The sequence below is a fragment of the Scylla paramamosain genome, chromosome 3, assembly GCF_035594125.1.
Source record: "Scylla paramamosain isolate STU-SP2022 chromosome 3, ASM3559412v1, whole genome shotgun sequence".
In the NCBI taxonomy this organism is placed as follows: domain Eukaryota; kingdom Metazoa; phylum Arthropoda; class Malacostraca; order Decapoda; family Portunidae; genus Scylla; species Scylla paramamosain.
Window position 1 is genome coordinate 8,042,501 of NC_087153.1, and position 7,500 is coordinate 8,050,000.

Here is a 7,500-nt window from a genome sequence, read left to right on the forward strand (position 1 = left end):
TATCACGCGTAAAAATAATCTCTAATGGTAATGCTGTATTGAATCAGATGTGAATTGCTATGTAATGCCGGATTATTCGTGGCTACAATTACGCCTCCTCTAAAAGCTAAAAAAAAAAAAAAAAGCAAAGCGGTACGTAGCAGTAGCACCAGCAGCAGCAGGGCGATGGCTGGTCCGCCACATGGATACTGATTGTTCTGTGGGCAAGGAGACCAACGCCTGGTTGGGTGAATAGCTCAACTTCGGTCTCTTACTACTAAAGGCGAACCATCGGGTGAATGCGACTTTTCTTGATTTTCTCTCTCAGTCGCGTGGTGGGCGTGCCGGCTCAGTGGTGGAGTACGCGCCGCTTGAGTCCAGGGATCGAGAGTTCGCCTCCCGCTCACAGTAGCTAATCGGTAACTACGTTGTCTTTGTTGCTTTGCTGGATGCTCACCTCCTCCTCTGAATTGCTTGGTGGTGATGAGCCTCCAGTCAGGCGCTACACACGAGTGTAAAGCCTCCTGTTTTGAAACAATGACAAATTATGCAAAAGGTTTAACGTAAGAGGAAGCAGGGAAGGTGAACAAGTGACAGGACACTGGACGCACACACCTTACTTCTCAGACTCTGATGATCACCATGGTTCATGTGGACCGAGCTGAGTGTGGCAGTTCGGTTATATGCAATAGTACATGTAGCTGGCGGCAGTACAGTGTTGCCACTACGCCTTGCAGCGATCCTACAGCACTGCAGACATTCCTTGATGCCAGCATTGTTGGCTGTTTCAGTGATGACAAGCTGTCGTGAAAATCCGTCACTTTTACTGGACTTCACTTCCCTGAGCGCGGCTGAAATTTTTTAAAGTGGAGGAGGATTTGTATTTCTGTTTTCATTTAATCTCGTAAATAATGTTGAAAATTTCATATCACACACACACACACACACACACACACACACACACACACACACACACACACACACACACACACACACACACACACACACACACACACACACACACACACACACACACACACACACACACACGAAAATGTACGCACGTCCATAGCATATGGGCGAGTGAGATTTATGACGGACTCTGTGGCACCAGTAAACTTGTAAATCTTATTCATCAAAGCTGCTGAGCAATATTGTCACTGGACTTATGAAACACACACACACACACACACACACACACACACACACACACACACACACACACACACACACACACACACACACACACACACACACACACACACACACAGAAACGGTCTCTACCTGAAACTCTTCCCTTCAAATTCGGAGACACAGAAACGCACTTATTTCTTTCTTTCTTCCTGGAAACTTTCCTCATGCCGTCTTCAGGGGATGATTGAGACCAATTTCATTCGGATGGTAAAGGTCAATGTCATTAGTGATGGGAACGAGGCGCCCATTTCCTTTTTTTTTCCTTTACTTTTAACATTACGCAGTGAGCTTAGCAGAGCACACCTGTAATGTTTTTCTTGGTCTCTCACCCAGTAACGTTGTTTCTTTTCTTTTGTTACAGTCACTGATAACAAGAGAGGGTGGACACACGTTGTTTTGTGGTCACGGTAAGTTGAAGCCTCACACAGCTCTTAATGTGACCCCACACTGAGCGCCGTCATCATTACCATCATTCAGCCCGACCTCTGTGCCCCCATCACCATGGCATTCATCGTCGTCTCTCTTTTCACATGAAGGGTAAGTGAGATTTTTTAATGTGATTTGTATTTTAAGTACCTCTTGATTCATGACGCGCCCGGGCCACTTATTCCTTGTTGCTCAGGGGACGGGAACCTCATCCTCACTCTCGTCTGTGTTGTCGCTCAGCTAAATAGTGGGTGTTTCGCGATCCGCGATCTCCTCTCGTTGAATTATTTACGAAACACATATAGAATCTTACAGGCAAGGTGGACAGTCGGAGAGAGAGAGAGAGAGAGAGAGAGAGAGAGAGAGAGAGAGAGAGAGAGAGAGAGAGAGAGAGAGAGAGAGAGAGATAAAAACAAAAACTTATTCCCTGCCTGAGAATGGTGGATAAATATAGTTTGCCCGGTCCGTGTCCTCTACTCTTGGTTGCGCCACACCCGTGTAAGCGACCAGCATACTGAATGACGTGAGTGTGTTTTGGACTTGGTACAAGGTTGTCACACAAAAAGAAAAAAAAATCAATGTATGAGATGGAGTTTTGGTACAGGTAAAACTCGAAGCTGATTGGTGTGGAGTCAGGAAGGGACGATGTTTTTGTGTACGGTTGTATCCGGGTGAAAGAAGACACTTGAAATATACTAAGGACTGTAAAGCTCTCAGAAGCTCATTACGGACGAAGGGGAGGGCTTTCCTGAGTTTTCGGGATTAGATTGTTCAAAATGCATCCTTTATTAAGTCATAGTTAAAGGATTCAATATGTTCTTGTTGCCTTTCTTTGTGAATAAAAAAAAAATAATTGAAAAGACTTGAAAACCATAAAAACAAAGTTGTAAAAAAACAAAGAAAAAAATGTTATTCTCAATATCCATAACACCGGACAGTAAGTTCCAGACATGGTAGAATGATCTGAAGTTTTGAGATGTTTTGATGTGCTTTTGATGGAATCTAAATCGCAGGAAGATAATTTCCTTATAGTTAATAGAATTTCCCTATAAGAAAGATGAGGCAGATGAGGCAGTCAGAGAACATTTGCAGAATATTTGCAAACAAGTAAAATATCTGTTGCGTGTTGGTCCAAACGCAATTGGATGTTAGAAATATGCAAGACTTATTTCCGAATTAATGTTTCTGTACTGAAAGAGTTAAAGTCATAAGAAGATGAGGGAAAGATGAAAATATCTTACCATGAAACATTATTTGCGAAGAAGTAATCAGGCTTTTGTAATGTCAAAGCGTTATTAAAAAAAGGTTTATATATATATATATATATATATATATATATATATATATATATATATATATATATATATATATATATATATATATATATATATATATATATATATATATATATATATATATATATATATATATATATATATATATATATATATATATATATATATATATATATATTTTTTTTTTTTTTTTTCCACAGCATGTTGACAGCATGTTATCTCTCTGGTTCCCTGTGAAATAACAGGAAGGTAAGACGTTAAGAGCTTCTTACATACCTTCAGATTTTTTTTTTCTAGCGTTTGAAGGCAACTGGCATAAAGATGCATTAAAGCAGAATAAGTCCGCTCATTTGCCACTTAAAAAAAAAAGTTCATCCGGAAAGTGTAAAAGAATATTGGTCAAGTTAGTTGCAGAGGTGTCTCAATATTTCTTTCTTGAAGCAAGTCACAGGAGGGGAAGACAGAAACAACCAAAGAGTTCCACTGAAATGGGTGAGATGAAATACTGTAAAATCTCTTTATGGAAGTTATTCTGATGGACTATTTCAGCGAAATTATGAATTTCAGAGAATAGGTAAATGATGGAATGGATGCAGGTGTGACACAGTACGCGTACCATGGAGAAATTTCGAATAACTATCTGTCTGTTACAACAATTATGATATGACCACAAACGAAATGCGAGAGCGAGATACAAAGAAAGGGAAGCTATGAAATCTCTGCCAATAACCAAATGGAATAAGTAATTAGTATTGAAGTTGAAAGTCACACACACACACACACACACACACACACACACACACACACACACACACACACACACACACACACACACACACACACACACACACACACACACACACACACACACACACACACACACACAAAACAAAGATGGGATTCATGCTTCATAAGTAAAACAATAACCTGAATAGAAACGAAAATTGCAAAGAAGATAAAATAAAAACAAACAGTGAAACCTCTCTCAATCATTAGATTGGTAAATTAACATCAAAGTTGAAAAAAAAACACAGAACATGAATACTTGCTCAATAAACACACACGACAGCGAAAGTGTGATATCTCACCGATGAACACCCGCCACCTCTGTCACTGCTCCAGGGCACCAGTAAGTCGCTTTTCAATATCCACCTATATCTGAGTGTTCTCATATCCTGAAAGCCTCGCGTCACACGTCGTGCAATTAATGAATGGTCTCGGCGGCTTATTTCCACTCTGTTCCGTTGTTATATATATATTCGACTTTCTTTCGTAACGAGGCCAGTGAACGAGACACCAACACCTCCCGAAGCGGCCTTATGACAGGCAGCGGAACTGAATGTCTATATATAGGTCTAGGCCTCATTGGAGAATGATTGGTAATGTACGTAGAAGAGCTAGATGCGAAAACATGCTTTTGTCAGAAGTGAACTTTATTAAGAAACTTGGAATGAAGAAAAATTACACGGCAAAGAAAACCTTTACAGGGAATGTGGGAATTTGATTAAGGTATCAGAAATGTAGCAGTAGCTGGAAAATAATTATTTTCAGATTTAGGAAATTTGATTAAGAAGTGAATGTAGAGGTAAATGAAAAATAACTCTTTACTGAGATGATGAGACTCCGAAATAAAAAATAAAAAAAAAGACTGGAAATGTAGAAAATTAGATATAGAATATTCCTTAAACTTTACGAGACTTTACTGAACGAAATAAAACCACAGCCACGACACGCTACAGGGAGTTCATTGCTTCTTCTGGCGGCAGCGTTGCGTACCGAGATTATCCTTCATGCTTCCTGTCAGAGGATTAAAAAGACAGGCGACAGAGGGGGGCGGGGCATGTCTGGAGGAGTTGAGGCCAAGACGGAGTGGTAGAAACTCAAACACACACACACACACACACACACACACACACACACACACACACACACACACACACACACACACACACACACACACACACGAGATGAAGGAAACTCTTGGTTATTTTAGCCGTCAAGAATTCAGTAGCGTTTCAAGAAAGCAGCATGCGTCCTTGTTCGCTTTGTTGCCTTTCCCTCCCTTTCCATTCGCTTCCCTCGCCCTTCCCTCCCTTGCAGCTGTTTCCCATCTTTCCCCCTCCCTTACAGCAGCCAGCGCGCTTCCCATCCATCCCCTCCCCACCACTCACCTCCCCCCTTCAAAAAAATCTTTCTCCCCAATTCTCTTGACCTCAATTTCTCACTGGACATTGCCCTTTCCTACTATTTTGTTTTCCATTGGCCCCTTTCTCCTCCTACTCCTCCTCCACCACCTCCTCCTCTTCTTCGATTACCTCCATCCACCTTTTTTTTTTTCCTTTTTTCCTTTTTCCTATTTCCCGTTGGGGATTTCCTGCACTGTGTCTCGTTTTCCTTTTTTCTACTTGTCCATTTTCCGTTGGGGATTTCCTGCACCGTGTCCCGTTTTCCTTTTTTCCCTCTAATTTTCGCTGCTGGTCACCTGTAGTACCTGGCTAACGTTCCCTCCCCTCATCAATAATTGGTGTCACGTCCCTTACCTTTGTTTAAGAGGGACAGGCCCGCTGCACATCGAAACACTTTTATATATTTTTTGAACCTTTTTTTCCTTTTTTTAGTTTTTAGTTTTATTTCGGGGCATAAAGTACTGAATAAAGATTGGAAGTGGTTTGTGTTAGAGCAAGAGAGAGAGAGAGAGAGAGAGAGAGAGAGAGAGAGAGAGAGAGAGAGAGAGAGAGAGAGAGAGAGAGAGAGAGAGAGTTTAGAAACTTATTTGGAAGATTTCAATTTTTTTTCTTTTTATTTCACATTTTTCAATTTTTCAAGTGGAAGTTTATGATTGGTGGAAAACATTACGATTTATCGGCTTATTTGTTTGTGGAAGCTGATGATTTGTGGGGAATTATAAATTATGTAGTGGTTCTTGGTGATTATAATGGATTTTCCACTTCAGTCGTCTCTCTCTCTCTCTCTCTCTCTCTCTCTCTCTCTCTCTCTCTCTCTCTCTCTCTCTCTCTCTCTCTCTCTCTCTCTCTCTCTCTCTCTGGAGCAACATCCACGCCCAGCTACCATATCGCCAGAGTCTAGCACCACACACCACAGCACCACCACAGGGCATCACAGTGCACTATACCACATCACCACACCACACTGTTATGGGTTGCATTACACTTTTAAACACCAAGCTGTCTTCCACCATATTTCACTGTACACTTCATCATACCATACTCTTCGCTATTGTTCTCCACCACACCTCACCATACAGCAGCACATCACGGCATATCGCAATGTACCGCATCACACCACATCACATCGCACCGTTTAACATGTGACTCCATACTGCGGCGCCACACATCCGTTCAGTACTTGATCAATTTGTAATGTTAGTAAAAAATCATAAGTTCTTGTTCGTAAAAGGGGAACTAAAGATAACTACAGATTTAATTGCAAAGGATGAATAACTAGGGTTTATTTGTAACAAGCTGATTAAGACAAATATCACATAGTCTCCCAAATGGTATCCTGATTGAGGTTAAAGTGAAGTCATGGCACTTAGAGAGTTAATCCCTCATTGTCGCCACTCAGCTTCTCGCCACGTAACGCTACATTAACAAAGCATCAGAGCGCGCCTTTGTACAGTCGCGCACAGAAGTCGATGAACATGTCGTACTCACTTCCAATGTTTAGCGCTTTGCCTTCCGTCTTTACTCCCCCTGAGCTGTTGGGAATCTGTCATGTCTTAGATTTTGTTGGGAGACTCGGCAGATAAGAGGATTTCAGATTGAGAAAAGGCCCAAAACAGTAGAAGTAGGTGCAGGTTACTCGACTTAGCCCGCTTTTGTGTTTTGTCCACCACTGTACGTGCCACGCCTCAACTCGTCATTGTATTCTTGGAGGAAATCATTATACTCTGCTTTGTCCGAGCGTGTTAACACAAAAAAAATACGGTTACTAGTGTGTGCCTTGAAATAACTTTTATTTTCAGTGCAAGACAATTTTTTTCCCATAACCCTATGAAACTTTTTTTAGGTACTTAATTTTTTACTGCATTTTGTTAGAGTTCTTTAGTCTAGAAAGACAAAATTAGCTCTCTCTCTCTCTCTCTCTCTCTCTCTCTCTCTCTCTCTCTCTCTCTCTCTCTCTCTCTCTCTCTCTCTCTCTCTCTCTCTCTCTCTCTCTCTCTCTCTCTCTCTCTCTCTCCGTAATGTCCATGCAAACAATAATTATTTACACAGCTCGAAATGTTCATGAAGGACGACCATAGCAGTAAAATGATTAACTTCCCCGTGCCCTCCTTCCTTCCTTCCTTCCTTCCTTCCCTCCCTCCCTCCCGCCCTCCAACAGTATGAACAATTATTCTTTCAGCATCACGTCTCCCTCCCCTGCACAGCTTCCTTCCGGCAGCTCATCTACCTTGGCTGCGCTCCCCTCTCCCTACCGCGGCGCCGGGTACGACAGTGCGCGCCCTTAAATGTCAGTCATAGAGATCGTATAGTATCAAAAGTGTGCCTCATTGCCTTCTGATTCTGTCTGAAGCAAGCGGTGTTTTGTGCGAAAGGTGATGTAAGAGTATATGTTAATTTAGTCTTGTAAGTGGAATGAAGAG

The 7,500-nt window shown here is 41.6% G+C and overlaps 1 protein-coding gene and 1 long non-coding RNA gene across 3 annotated transcripts in view; one reads left to right on the plus strand and one right to left on the minus strand.

The window, feature by feature from the left end:
* LOC135089811 (carbonic anhydrase-related protein 10-like) overlaps window positions 1–7,500 on the minus strand; it is a 137,110-nt gene that overhangs the window by 128,616 nt on the left and 994 nt on the right. The window lies entirely within an intron of this gene.
* Window positions 1–7,500, plus strand: part of LOC135089815 (uncharacterized) — a 220,403-nt gene that overhangs the window by 119,050 nt on the left and 93,853 nt on the right. Inside the window, exon 5 of the long non-coding RNA XR_010261653.1 lies at window positions 1,535–1,710. This is a non-coding gene — a long non-coding RNA (uncharacterized LOC135089815). The remainder of the gene's footprint in view (window positions 1–1,534; window positions 1,711–7,500) is intronic.